The following is a 12,198-nucleotide window of genomic DNA, read 5'->3' on the forward strand; positions in this document are numbered from 1 at the left end:
GGAAGAATCAGCAGTCTGTTTTCAGTCATAGGCAAATCAAAGACAAGCTGCTCTTCTATTTTTCTGAATTGGATTGAGTTTTTCAGAATGTACCTAATGGTTTTTTCACTCAAAGAGAAGTTATATGTCAATCATGCAATGGTTTTACTGGTCTGGGCCAGTTGAGATCACATTGCAGTATGTGGTCAACGGACTAAATGAGTACTAACTAAACCAGTGAAAATCAATGTATACACGTACAGTATTTAGTCATGTTAAATCTAGTAGTGATGTTGATGGATTCATAGACAAAACTAACCACAATCTAAATTCACAGCTGTGAAAATGACTGTTGAAAAAGTCTTGACACTGGTGTAAAATCATTAAACAGGACATTTATTAAATAATACTTAATGCAATTTGGAGACAGAATTGACACATACAAGTTGTGCATCAAGGCTACTCCAAGATCTGCAGCGCAGAAATATATAGCTGGAGACACATACTATAACAGGGGGTTCTGGGTAAATACAAGAGCTGGTAATCAAGCTTGTTGACAGGCTGACAAACCCTCCAGTGTTAGTGGTTGCTGAGCTCCAATCCATCTGGGCATGTAATCACTTTGCTTCCGTTTGCTGATCATCATCATTCAGACAATTGGAGAAAAGAGTCAGTGCCTCCACACCAAACACAGAATATGTTGGATTCCGATCTCACAAGGACATCCATTCAAACACTTTGACACAATTTAATTCGATCAACCATACAGGCCTGGATGACATTATACACCATCTTAAGTCATCCTCCCGGGTGTCTTCCCACAAATCCTTAAAACTGCTGTTATTAAATCACTCTTAAAGAAGGCTAATCTAGACGCCACAACAATAAAAAAGTATAAACCAATATCAAATCTGCATTTTTTTCAACAGCTAAACTACTTTCTTGGCCCCAAATAACGTTTTTTCTTCCATACAGGGGTTGGGTAAATGCATTGAACAAATCAACAACTGGACGTGTCAAAACTTTCTTCAATTAAATGAATATAAAACAGAAGGATGAACGATTGAAAGTCAGCGGTGAGCTTCGATCACTGATGTTAAGTTCTCAGGTCTTTTCACTGGCTTCTGGTCCAACAAAGAATTGACTTCAAAATGCTGTGGTTGCTTTATAAAGCACTGAATGGTTTATGGTTGCTTGTTATTAACCAGATCTCATCATTATGTGCCAGCGGCTGAAGTTTGCGCAATATTATAGCAGGTAGCAGTCAAACGTCTGGACCCACCTTTTCATTCAAATTAAATTGAAACGTTTGACTTGTACTGTAAAACTTTATTTAGTCTCTGTTTCTAAAGTTAAAATCCGGTAAAAAAGGACTTATCACCTATTTTCTGTGCATGTGTTTGTTCATCATCTCTGCATCACACCTTGATCAGTAGTTTATTTTGTTTTGAAGCCCCCAAATCATTTGTCAAATTTAGTCATGTTTGGCAGTGATTCTTTTCAGCATGCCTGCATCATGGTGAGTTTACCCTTTAGTGTGATTTAGAAGGCTTTCACTGTCCATGTGGACAATGACCCTTTGTGCAGGATAAGTGGTTTGCACACGGATGGACAAGAGATAAAAAGCAGTGCCTGTTGGTGGACGATGCTCAATTTGGTGGCTCATCTCTACCAGACATAGAAGTCAGTCCATGCCAGGCAGCACAAGGCAGATACACACAGCACCACCCAGTGACAGTGTGCATTGTGTTCTTTGAACACTGCCCTTGATTCTTCATGCTGCTGCGACACACAATACAAAGATACGTTGATGTTGCTGATGTTGGACTCTTGAAAAACTGCGTCTGGCTGTGTAATCAAATTAGTTATCTCATACAATGCAGACTTATACGGAGTCTGATGAATCTCATTTATTTAAGGTGTCAGTTATTTGAGTTGGTTTGGTTGACTTTTATAGGTTTTTGGGGAAAGCAAGTTTTTAGAAAAGCGATATATATGTATATATATTTATACATATATATAAAAGCAAATGCTATATGGCTTGAAAGTCATCTGTGTTTGGTTAAAAAAAAAAGACATAAAAGCTGTGAGCTGTAATAATCATGACAGAATTAGGTTTCCTTTTGAGTAAAGAAATATTGTGTTAAATCAACTGAGTGAAACAGCCAGAAACTCAGACGATGAAGTAGGCCGGCAAAAAAATTTCTTTCACAGGAGTTAGTGGCTGCTGCTAATGTACTTAAAAACAACATGTACCACAAATATCCCCATCATGAACATGTCCCACGTGGAGACTTGTTGCCAGGTGCCAGGATCAATGTAGCATATGTGATGGGTAGAGCTCTCCCCTCCCCCCCCCTGCCTGTTTGGCCACACCACCTTAATTGGTGATGCCTAACAGGTGTGACCAGGTGCTCTTTAAATGGGAGCTTTTGCCCCACTAGAGCTAGAGGGGGGCTTGCTGTAGGTCTCCCACGGCATAGGCACAGCACTCGCCACGTGCGGATGGGTTTGAGCGGAATCTAGAGGTATGTCAGGGGTTTTCTGTTTCATGTTTTAATATGCTTTTTAGCAGTGAAATGTTTATTGGCGTTATTTACCTTTTCTTTCTTTTATACAGGAAATGATCAGGTGGTGCAACACTGAGCCTGGTCACTGCTGTTTTTGCCTTTGATTTAAAATAGATTATGGTTACCCGGTTTATATAGTATCTTTGATTATGAATTGCTAATTTGTTTTCTTTCTGGGTTAGTGTCTTTGTTTTGTCCTACATAAACAACCATTACTGCGCCCTATACTGGGGGTCCCTTTAATGCCAGTGCAGGTGGGCATATAGTAGGCCTACAGGGGGTGGCTCACGAGGTGGAAGGCCCTTTCAGTTTATTTTGTTTGTTTGCTGTGTTTTAATTCTTTTTGATTTGCTGTGTTTTCTTTCCTTTGACCTGGTGGTGGCCCCCTTGTCCCCTTTTCACTCCCCCGCCCCGGTGGGCCTCAAGTAGTCACCTTGTACTGGTAGGGTACCCCAGTATAGTAATCCTTTTTCAAAGCATAGATTATATTTTGCCATAAAACCGACCAATGTTTCTGGATTGATTATTTCTTTTCTTTTAAATATTAAACCTACTTGTAAATAAAAAAAACATTGTTACAAAACTGGAACTTCACCTCTCTGCTCCCTTTCTTTTTCATTACAACTGATATTCTTTGGGTGAGAGTCCCAAAGTGACGTTGTCACCCTTGTGACCAGGCGAACGGCCGCCCCGGTTACACATACATTCTAGATGATTCGTGCAAATATAAGGCTATAGCGAGCCACAATATCGGGGAAGTGTTTCAGAGACGGAGAGAGAGACATTGAGATGAATATTGGTAATAATTAGTTGCTAAAAAAAAATATCAGAGAGAAAGATATTCCAGCTGTGTTTTTCCAGTAACCCGCTGTAGCAGCTTATTTCTGATGCATTTGTGCATCAAGACACAGCAGCAGTCAGGTGAGAAACGATGTGAGTAGTCAGTCCACCAGAGAGCAGCACTGCCTTTAATAAGACACTCCATTCAAGTTCAAACCATGATTTAAGGAACAATTGGGCTGAAAATTGAATTTGTAGAAGGTTTTATAATATTGACTTGTAGAAAATATTGTGAAGGAATTCCAATCGAATATGTTTGTCGTAGTTTTTCCAGTTTAGATTCTAAATCTGGTCTTTACAACCAGCAAAGAGGAAGTGGACTTTGTCTGTTTGTGCGGCTTTCTTCTGGGAGACGTGAGACAGTCACCGGCAGGCGGTGATGAAGTGGGAAAACCCAGAGAAGCGATGTTCACAAAGCCGTGCAGCCATCAATGCGTCTGCTCGCCTCCCCAAAAACGGTCGTCTGCACGTAAGCGCACGAGTCCGCGTGCGTGAGAAGATCCGCGAGCCGGCCTCGGGCGGCCTGCTTGCGCAAACATACCTGACATTTTTCGTGGGCTGTGAGCGGTGGGGGGTGGGGACAGTAGGGGCCTGGTGTTCTGTCGAGACCAGCGTCTAACCGCATGCCCCCCCCAAAAATACACTGCGCCCCAGCTGACTGCCGTGTGCGCTTGTGTACGTCTCTGGGATTAATTGGGTCGCACGTGTCGCTCAGTCATCGGCTAATTACAGACACACAAACACATTACACGGGTTGCGTTTTGTGCAGAACATAATCCAGTGTCTGGGTTCGTTTGTGCCCATGGTGGGTTACTGGTGCAGCTGTTCCTCGGTGGTGAAGTAGGAATACACACGAATGGAAACAGGCAGACCGAGGGGATAAAAAAAAGACAGTGAGACATACAGAAAGACAGCAGGGACGATGATGAGAACAGCAGCAGTCGTTTTGATGTGGGCCTCAGCGGGGCCCCGTGTGTCTAAGGAGGCAGGTCTGCAGAGCGGAGGGGATTTCCACCGCTGCTCGGGCTCCCGTCTCTCCCCCTTTAGCCTTTGCTGCTTTCGTGGGCTGCAGCTTTTAAATTAAAAACCACAGAGGCCATTCAACCCCAGAATAAACTCAACTGTCACCCCGCAGCGTCGGGCCTCGTCATTGCAGCGATAAGACGCTGGTTTGCTACTACATTGCTTCGGGGTAGAATATGTCCGATGTGAGTTGGTGGTTAATTTGCTGCAGAGCATTCGCATCCTTTTCATTGCGTTTGTATGATTCGTGACGCTGGCGAGAGTTGTGATTATGCTCATACATCAGTTTGCCATCCACACGACAACAATGCACGCAAACCCTCCATCCCCATGTTCAAACACACGCAGATATTCATTTTTACATGCACAGGAAACCTCTTGTGCGCACAGATCTGTTAAACACAATTACCACACGCTACTCTCACACACTCAGCCCGTGTGAAGGCGCACACCCAAACTCAGGAAGGCGCTGTCAAGAAGAGGTGCTGTTCACACACACACACACCCACAGACAGACCCAGTGTGTTGTGGAAACGCTTCTGTCGGGTAGCAGACTTGTGGTGCGGTTGGCCTGGACGACGCTCAGACAGTGCGACGTGCGGAGCCACACACACAGCGGCCATGCTGCACGAGTCGCACACGTATTAACTGACCTGCTGTAGAAGACGTTAACACCAGTCACCATCTAACCGGCCGACGGACCTCAAGGTCATGAGTGCACAAAAGGTGCACAAAAGGTTTCCCCGTGTGTGGCAGGAAAATAAATGTGTGGTTTTTAATGTGGTGGCCTTAAACTTAAACTGCGTGATACCCGCAACTGGGAGATGTTTTTCCTACATGTATTTCATTAAAGTTAGGCATGTTCGCTTGTTTAGAAGTGGATATATCTGCAGAAAACCTCTAGATAGAAAGAGAAAAAGCAACATGTCCACTGGGTGAATGGAATGTGAGCCACTTTTCTGACAGTATCTCGTCCTTATCAGGTTTTCCTTGGCGAGCGTCAGATCCATTGTGACTCAAAGTACTGTGTGTCCTTAATCACATTCTCAGGGACTTCAGGTCGCGGATGATGGACGTTAGCGGTTGGTGAAAAGTCCCCGTGTAGAAACCTTAGTGGGGACGGCAGAGAAGGGATGGACACACTGTGATGTCACGTGTACAGAATGAACAACAGAGATGCACAATCCATGACAGTGACGATTCCAACACACACACACATCATGGCCTCACGCTCCTCGTGTGCGTTCGCGATCATCTCCTGCTCGTCTTCCTTTGAGTTTATTTGTTAGAGAGTCGTGGTTTTGGTCGACTCTTCCACCTTGTGAAGCGGGACGCGCACTCGCAATTATCCTGTTTACTCAAGTGTTGTTTGAGTGGCGATCAGCCTGCGAGGAAGCGAGACAGCCTGACCTCAATCGCTGGCTTGATTTGAGCAGGTCGATGGGTCTTTGTTGCACGAGGGGCTCTGATCCCTTCTTACATACATTAGATTAGATTGACCCTGGATTGTCTGGTCATAGATGCCTTTGTAACTGCCTTTTACAAATAAATAAACTGTTGACAAATTGACAAGGCTGATAATCCTCCAACTTCGGCCTCGATGTTTTTAAAATGATATAAAATAGTAATATTTAAATATAATATAAAATAATGAAAAAGCTTCAACTGAGGGACCAAAACAAGCTCTTCCCATAGCCGGTATTTATTTCAGTGGAAGTGAAGGGCGCTTTCTACAACATAGTGACACACTGTATTCATTGAGCCTGCTGTTCACCTTCGGTTAAGAACAATAAACATTCAAATCGAGATTAAAACTGGTTCAAATGTTCCTGTAGTTTTTTTCCTGTAGATTAAAAGACTTTTGTAAACTGTATCCTTCATGAACAGCAGGCTGGAGGAACAATGTGGGTTTTTCCAGGAGCTCCTATGAGGCACGGCTGAAAGATTGGTTTCATCTTTTCTTCGTTATTTTGCTTTATCTTTCTCCTGACAAAAAAATGTTTTGCTATTCTAAAGCAAAAAGCGTCTTTCAAACAGCGGCCAGCTGACAGCAGCAAAACACATTTGTTTCTAACAGATGATGTGTTGTTTGACGGTGAAATTCAAACATGAATGATCATTTAAATTAGGGTCTTTTTAGAAGAAATGAGTTGTTTTTAATTCATGTGAATTCTTTAACACGTGCAGATGACGGTACCTCCTCATCCTCATCTGAACAACCGCTGTGAGCGGTTAGATGACTGAAAACGTGCCCTGCAATTACAGTATTACCATCCTGAAGCAGCCCATTTTTAATATGGAAAAATGCTGAGGACAACAGTGCAGACAGAAGTGCATATATGGAGGACATAACGCGAACATCAGGGGAAAATAACCAAACAGATCATGTTACAGTTTGTCTTTATAAGGGAAAATTATAACAGGACACATATATATATATATATATATATATATATATATATATATATCTGTATTTTACACAGCATGTGTGCATTTGTTGTATTCACCATGACCTTTCTCCATTCCAATCTATGAACTGAGAATGAGGACCCGGGGGGGTGATGTCATACCAAAGTATGTAAGTGAGTAAGGCACAATAAGAAGATATCACTTGCATATCCACACACACACACACAGCAGAACATGACTCCATAGAAAGGATGGTGCAGGTCCAGCCAGCACTTTGTTGTGCTTCTGTTCTGGGCTAAAGGGGGAATGTTGTGTCCTTCATGAGGACTCAGCGTAGGACACTGTCAACTTGAACATCTTGTCCCCAAATCTTGAAGCGCTAATACGAGGAAATGGCCCTACTTCCTGGAGGAGAGGAAACTCCCTGTTCTCGTTTTGTTCTGGCCAACCCTTGCAGCAAAACAATGCATTTGTTCAGCCCTGTAAGTCAGATTCAACCCGCTTTCCAGAAATGTTTCAAATAAATTGCAGCTTTTGGAGGCTTTCTATGCAAGCAAGAGAACACACGTGTGGTGCATTCAAAGCCGGCATTAAATTCAGGGTCATGTTCAGTGTTTCTGCGCCTCATGCAAAGTGCTGTATATTTACAGAAAGGCTCTTTAATCTTCCCTTTTAAATGTCCTCAACACAAAAGGAGCCCAGACCGGTTTTGTCTGTCTGTGGGGGAAACGGCTCGTGACACATGGGGGGGGAACATGAGAGGAACAACAGAGGGAGGCAGTCAAGCGACTCTTTGTCCCGGGTCCAAGGATTCACTGGGACAAAATGTATGCAGCGAGCGAGGAATTCCCCCAGTAAGTTCAAAACAATTGCAGATGTGCGCCTGGCCGACTGCTACTGTGCACATCTGGGCCCGCTTCCCTGCACGCCTCCCCTCCCGCCGCCTGAGCCCTCCGCGTCTCGTCTTCACAACAACTTCCCTCCGCTCTGCACTGGAAAAGCAATTAGGTAGGCACATGGCCGGTGGTGACCGCCGCTCACCGGCTGCAGCGGCTCCACAGTATCGTGGGAGGCCTGAAAAAAAAAAAAAAAAGCATTATCTTGGCGGCGAGAAGGAAATATTGGGCGGAGGGAAATTTTGGGGGGATTTTAGAAGGAAGAGATGCAGACACTAACAGTGCCTCTGGAGGTCAGCGGGCGATCAAAAGCAACGCAGGCTCTGCACGTCGTCAAAGCACTGCGAGTGAAGCGCCTTTCCAGCATGCGTGTGCAATGTAACCTGTGAGGCGCTTCGTGCAACTGGAGTGAAAAGAGGTTTTTAAGAAAAGGTGTGAACCAGTCAGAGTGGTTCGATGCTGGAGAACGGCGTGTGCGTCTAAATGTATAACCTTCGCCATGACTCCTAATTGAAAGAAGAGTTGACCGGCGACTTGAGAACACTCGTTGATTTACCTCCTTGAAAGGAGACGTGCGCCGGAGTCTGTGAGACTTGTTTATCCGCACTCAGAAGAACAGCTGCTCCACCTGCATGCATGTGCTAACACACACACACACACACACACACACACACACATACACACTGGTGGGAAATTCCCAGCAGAAAATTCCACTCTATCAGTCCCCTGCGACCACATTCCTGCATCTTTCACAACATCCCGCCGAGCTGAAGGTTACGTTTACCGTTGTTGGGCAGTTTTTGAAGAGCCAGTTTATCCTCAATCCGGCTCTAAATGTTCCCGATGTTGCACGTAAACTCATATCCGGGGTGCAGTAAAAGATCCGGAGGAGGAAGGCGCCAAAGACATATATATTACTATTATAGGTCTGTTAATTCATTATTTCTCTAAATGGGGTCTTACTTATTATGTCTAATAATCCGATGTATATTGATCTTTTTTTTCTCCTTCCAAATCTGCCCGATGTGACTGTCCATGTAGGAATAAATAGGTATTAAAGTATTGCTAATCCTGTTTGACTATCTAACATAACCCGATAAGCTTGATGACAGCGTGTTTTCCCATTTGCATACAATTTGGACACTCGCTCGATGAATGCATAAGTGTGTGTGAGGGTTTTTCTCATGTCAAGTGAGTCATTTTGTAATTGGACCGGGGTGAAAAAGCCAAAAACGATGTGGGTTTGTGCAAATCATTCAGAAACGTCCTGTTGAACCTTAAAGTGTGAAACTGGTTCGGGAGCCTCTATCTCACTTTTGATCACCTCTACAGGAAAATACATAAAGTCAGTAATAATTACTTTAAAAATCAACAATTACATTTTTATCAGAAATCAGTGAACAAATGTTAATTTATTTGTTTTTTACATTTCATGATGACGTAGGTATGCGAGGCTCAAACCCCAGAGGACTGTGGACAGTGTCCCATTTTAAACACGTTTTGCCCGGTATTCTATACTGGACTAGTTGTGTGTGTTCATTTCTAGTCATGAAGTAGATTATTGCAGGTTCGGATCTCATGTTTGGTCAAGCTGTGACATTATTCTACATATTTGTGGAGTTAACTTTTTTGAGGAGGAGATATTAATTAATGGAGGTAACTTATTGGCCTTCAATGCTACGTGTGGATTGAATGGATGATTTGAGTTGTAGATATTCCAAAAAAAAAGATTGTCTTTCTGTATTCTTAATACATCAAATATTTAAGTGGAAGATATTTACAGCAGCTCTGACTGGTCATCATCCAAATATATTCTAAATGAGTGCAGAAAGGCCTTAAACGGCACAGCCTGAGTATTAGTTCCCTAAATACAAAGTGCATCATTTGAAGCTGGCGTTCCAGCTCGTTCGCGGGAGCCAAGCAGCTCGAGGAGCTGCAGACAATTAAAGCCGGTGCTTTCCACTTGTGTGCGCCAATACTATTTTCAAAAGAAACGGCGGTTTGCGCAGAGTCAACGTTCAATATCAAGATCGTGCAAGCCTGTCTTAACTAAATAAACCTGCATGTGAATACAGAGCAGGCGTGTGTTTGTTTGAGAAGCTCGGCCTCCGTTCTGTAGACGAGGAGCGAAGCCTCTGAAAGCCTGGAGGTGCGCGCTGTCTCACCGGCCCAGCCGTCGTTCTCAAGAATCAGGTGAAACCACTAATTGCGCCACACCTTGAGGCGTCTGTGCAACCGCTCCAGTTGCAAACGACCGCTAGATAATTTACAAGTAATACTGTTGCAAATTTGTCGTGAAAGGAAGCGAGCACACGGCGTTGTTATCACACAGAAGCCCAGCCTACTTCCCTTCGGCCTCCAGGCTGCGTCTTCATCCACTTTAGATAAGAATTTCTAAGAAAAATGTGTGCTGTAAAAACAAGATGAATCGACAAAATAAATAGAAGATTAAGATTGTATCAAAGAAATGGACACTCGTGGAAAAGATCAATGGTTATGAAAATAAAAGCTGGTAATACAAAATGAGTCAAAACTACTAATAGTTGATTTAAACTTCTTTTTAGAGAAAAGCCTCATCAGGTTGCTTCTATTTAAACTAGCTTAGCAAATATCAGACAGAAAAAAATCGTTTTCCATTGATGTCAGAGATTCTCCCCCCCGATAACTCCAGAAGCGAGTCCCACGCTGCGTCTCTTACCCCCGGGGGTGGGGGTCTTTCTGGCTGCACATGTGACTGCAGTGTGGAGGGACAGCGGGGGTGGGGAAGAGAACGCGACGGGGGCACAAAGGGCGAGTGCGGATGTTTTGGCAATTTTATGCTTTGCCTTTCAGTCATTTATTCAACTCAGAAAGCACATTACACCTTTATCCTTTATATCAAAGCAACGCAAACTAACCTCACTGATGTTACAACGGAATGATCTACGATCTACTCGTGCTTGTATAAATCTTTTGATTCATTCAGTTTTGTCAAAAGCTTTATTGCAAACACGATGTACAATGGTATCACATTTCAGATAAAGGGTCAAATATAAATGCATAATGATGAGGAAACCGAACAGGGACTTTCTGTTATTAAACCAGAGCATAACACTTAAATAGAGAAGATAATCGCTGTTGGCACTGCAGAGCATTTGGGCAAATTAGTTTCAACTGCTCATCACTGATCATGATTCCACTTTGAGTGGCCGCGTGAGTCATTATCTAAGTGTGAGTAACTTATGAAGAGGAAGCAAACGCGCTGTGTGCAGCTGCAGCAGTTAGTCGGGGACGGAGGGAAAATCCCAGCAACACGTTCACATTTACATTTTCTTTTTTGCAGGAACAAGGAAATGGGAATTGTGTGCTCATCGGGTGATTTTATTCCAAGAATTGAAGAAAAAAAAAAAATCAAGCTTGTTTTATTTTAAAGACGGCGTTTTTTTCCGCCTGGCTGGTCGTGCGATAGAGAAGAGTTAACTTCATGAGATAACTGGATTTCTCTGTGCGGCTTACGCAGATATCATGTTGGAAAAGGGAAGCTGATTAGGCTAAACCATTCCCATGTATCACTGATGTTAAAAGTGAAATAATAATACTAATAATTACAAAATGAACCTCCTGGCTTCAATAATGTGTAAGGAAAAAATGTTTGAGATTGGCAAAGGCGGTGAAGGCCTTCTGCACAGCAGAAATGTTGCCTTGTCATCACAGGGGAAGCACAGGTGACTAATGACATTTACGATGGCACCTTCGCAGGTCAGTGTTCCAGTGAGTCATGTCATGGGGCAAATTTTTTATATTCCACTGGAGAAGTACAGGTGCTAATGATCGAATGAAGGACTGGTTCCGGGCGGTCGAAATGTCAGCTGATTTGCTAAATGTAGTGGGAACAAAAGACAACATGGAATAGACGTAGTCTTTATTACATTACATTAGTGATGTTAAAAACCACGAACCAAGTCTCTACACTGGCGTGCTGTCAAACAAAGAATTGACTTCAAAGTCCTGCTGCTAGTTTATAAAGCACTGAATGGTTTAGAGCCAAAGTACATTTCTGATCTGCTGATACCTTGAACCTGAACCGCCACGAACCCTCAGGTCGTCTGGCACGGGTCTACTTTCTGTTGCCAGAGTCAGAACTAAACATGGAGAAGCAACGTTCAGATTTTTTGCTCCACATATCTGGAATAACGTCCCAGAGAGTCTCGTTTGAATCCACATGAGATACTTTTCTGTTTGTTACTGTATTTAATTGACCATTTCTGCCTTTTGAATTTTGGAGCTACACTGCAAATTGTTTTGTATATTTAATATAGTATTAATAATATATGTATTTTTTTATTGTTTGTTTATGTTTGAGTCAACGTTTTTACCTCCTGGCTTTATTATTGAATGCGTTTAATGGTTTTATGTGAAGCGTTTAGAATTGCGTCGTTGTTGAGCAATAGCAGTAAAATGACCTTTCCTTTAACTTGACCTAAGCACTGAGATCTAAGTCA

Source organism: Gasterosteus aculeatus, chromosome 18 (genome assembly GCF_964276395.1).
Source record: "Gasterosteus aculeatus chromosome 18, fGasAcu3.hap1.1, whole genome shotgun sequence".
Lineage (NCBI taxonomy): Eukaryota > Metazoa > Chordata > Actinopteri > Perciformes > Gasterosteidae > Gasterosteus > Gasterosteus aculeatus.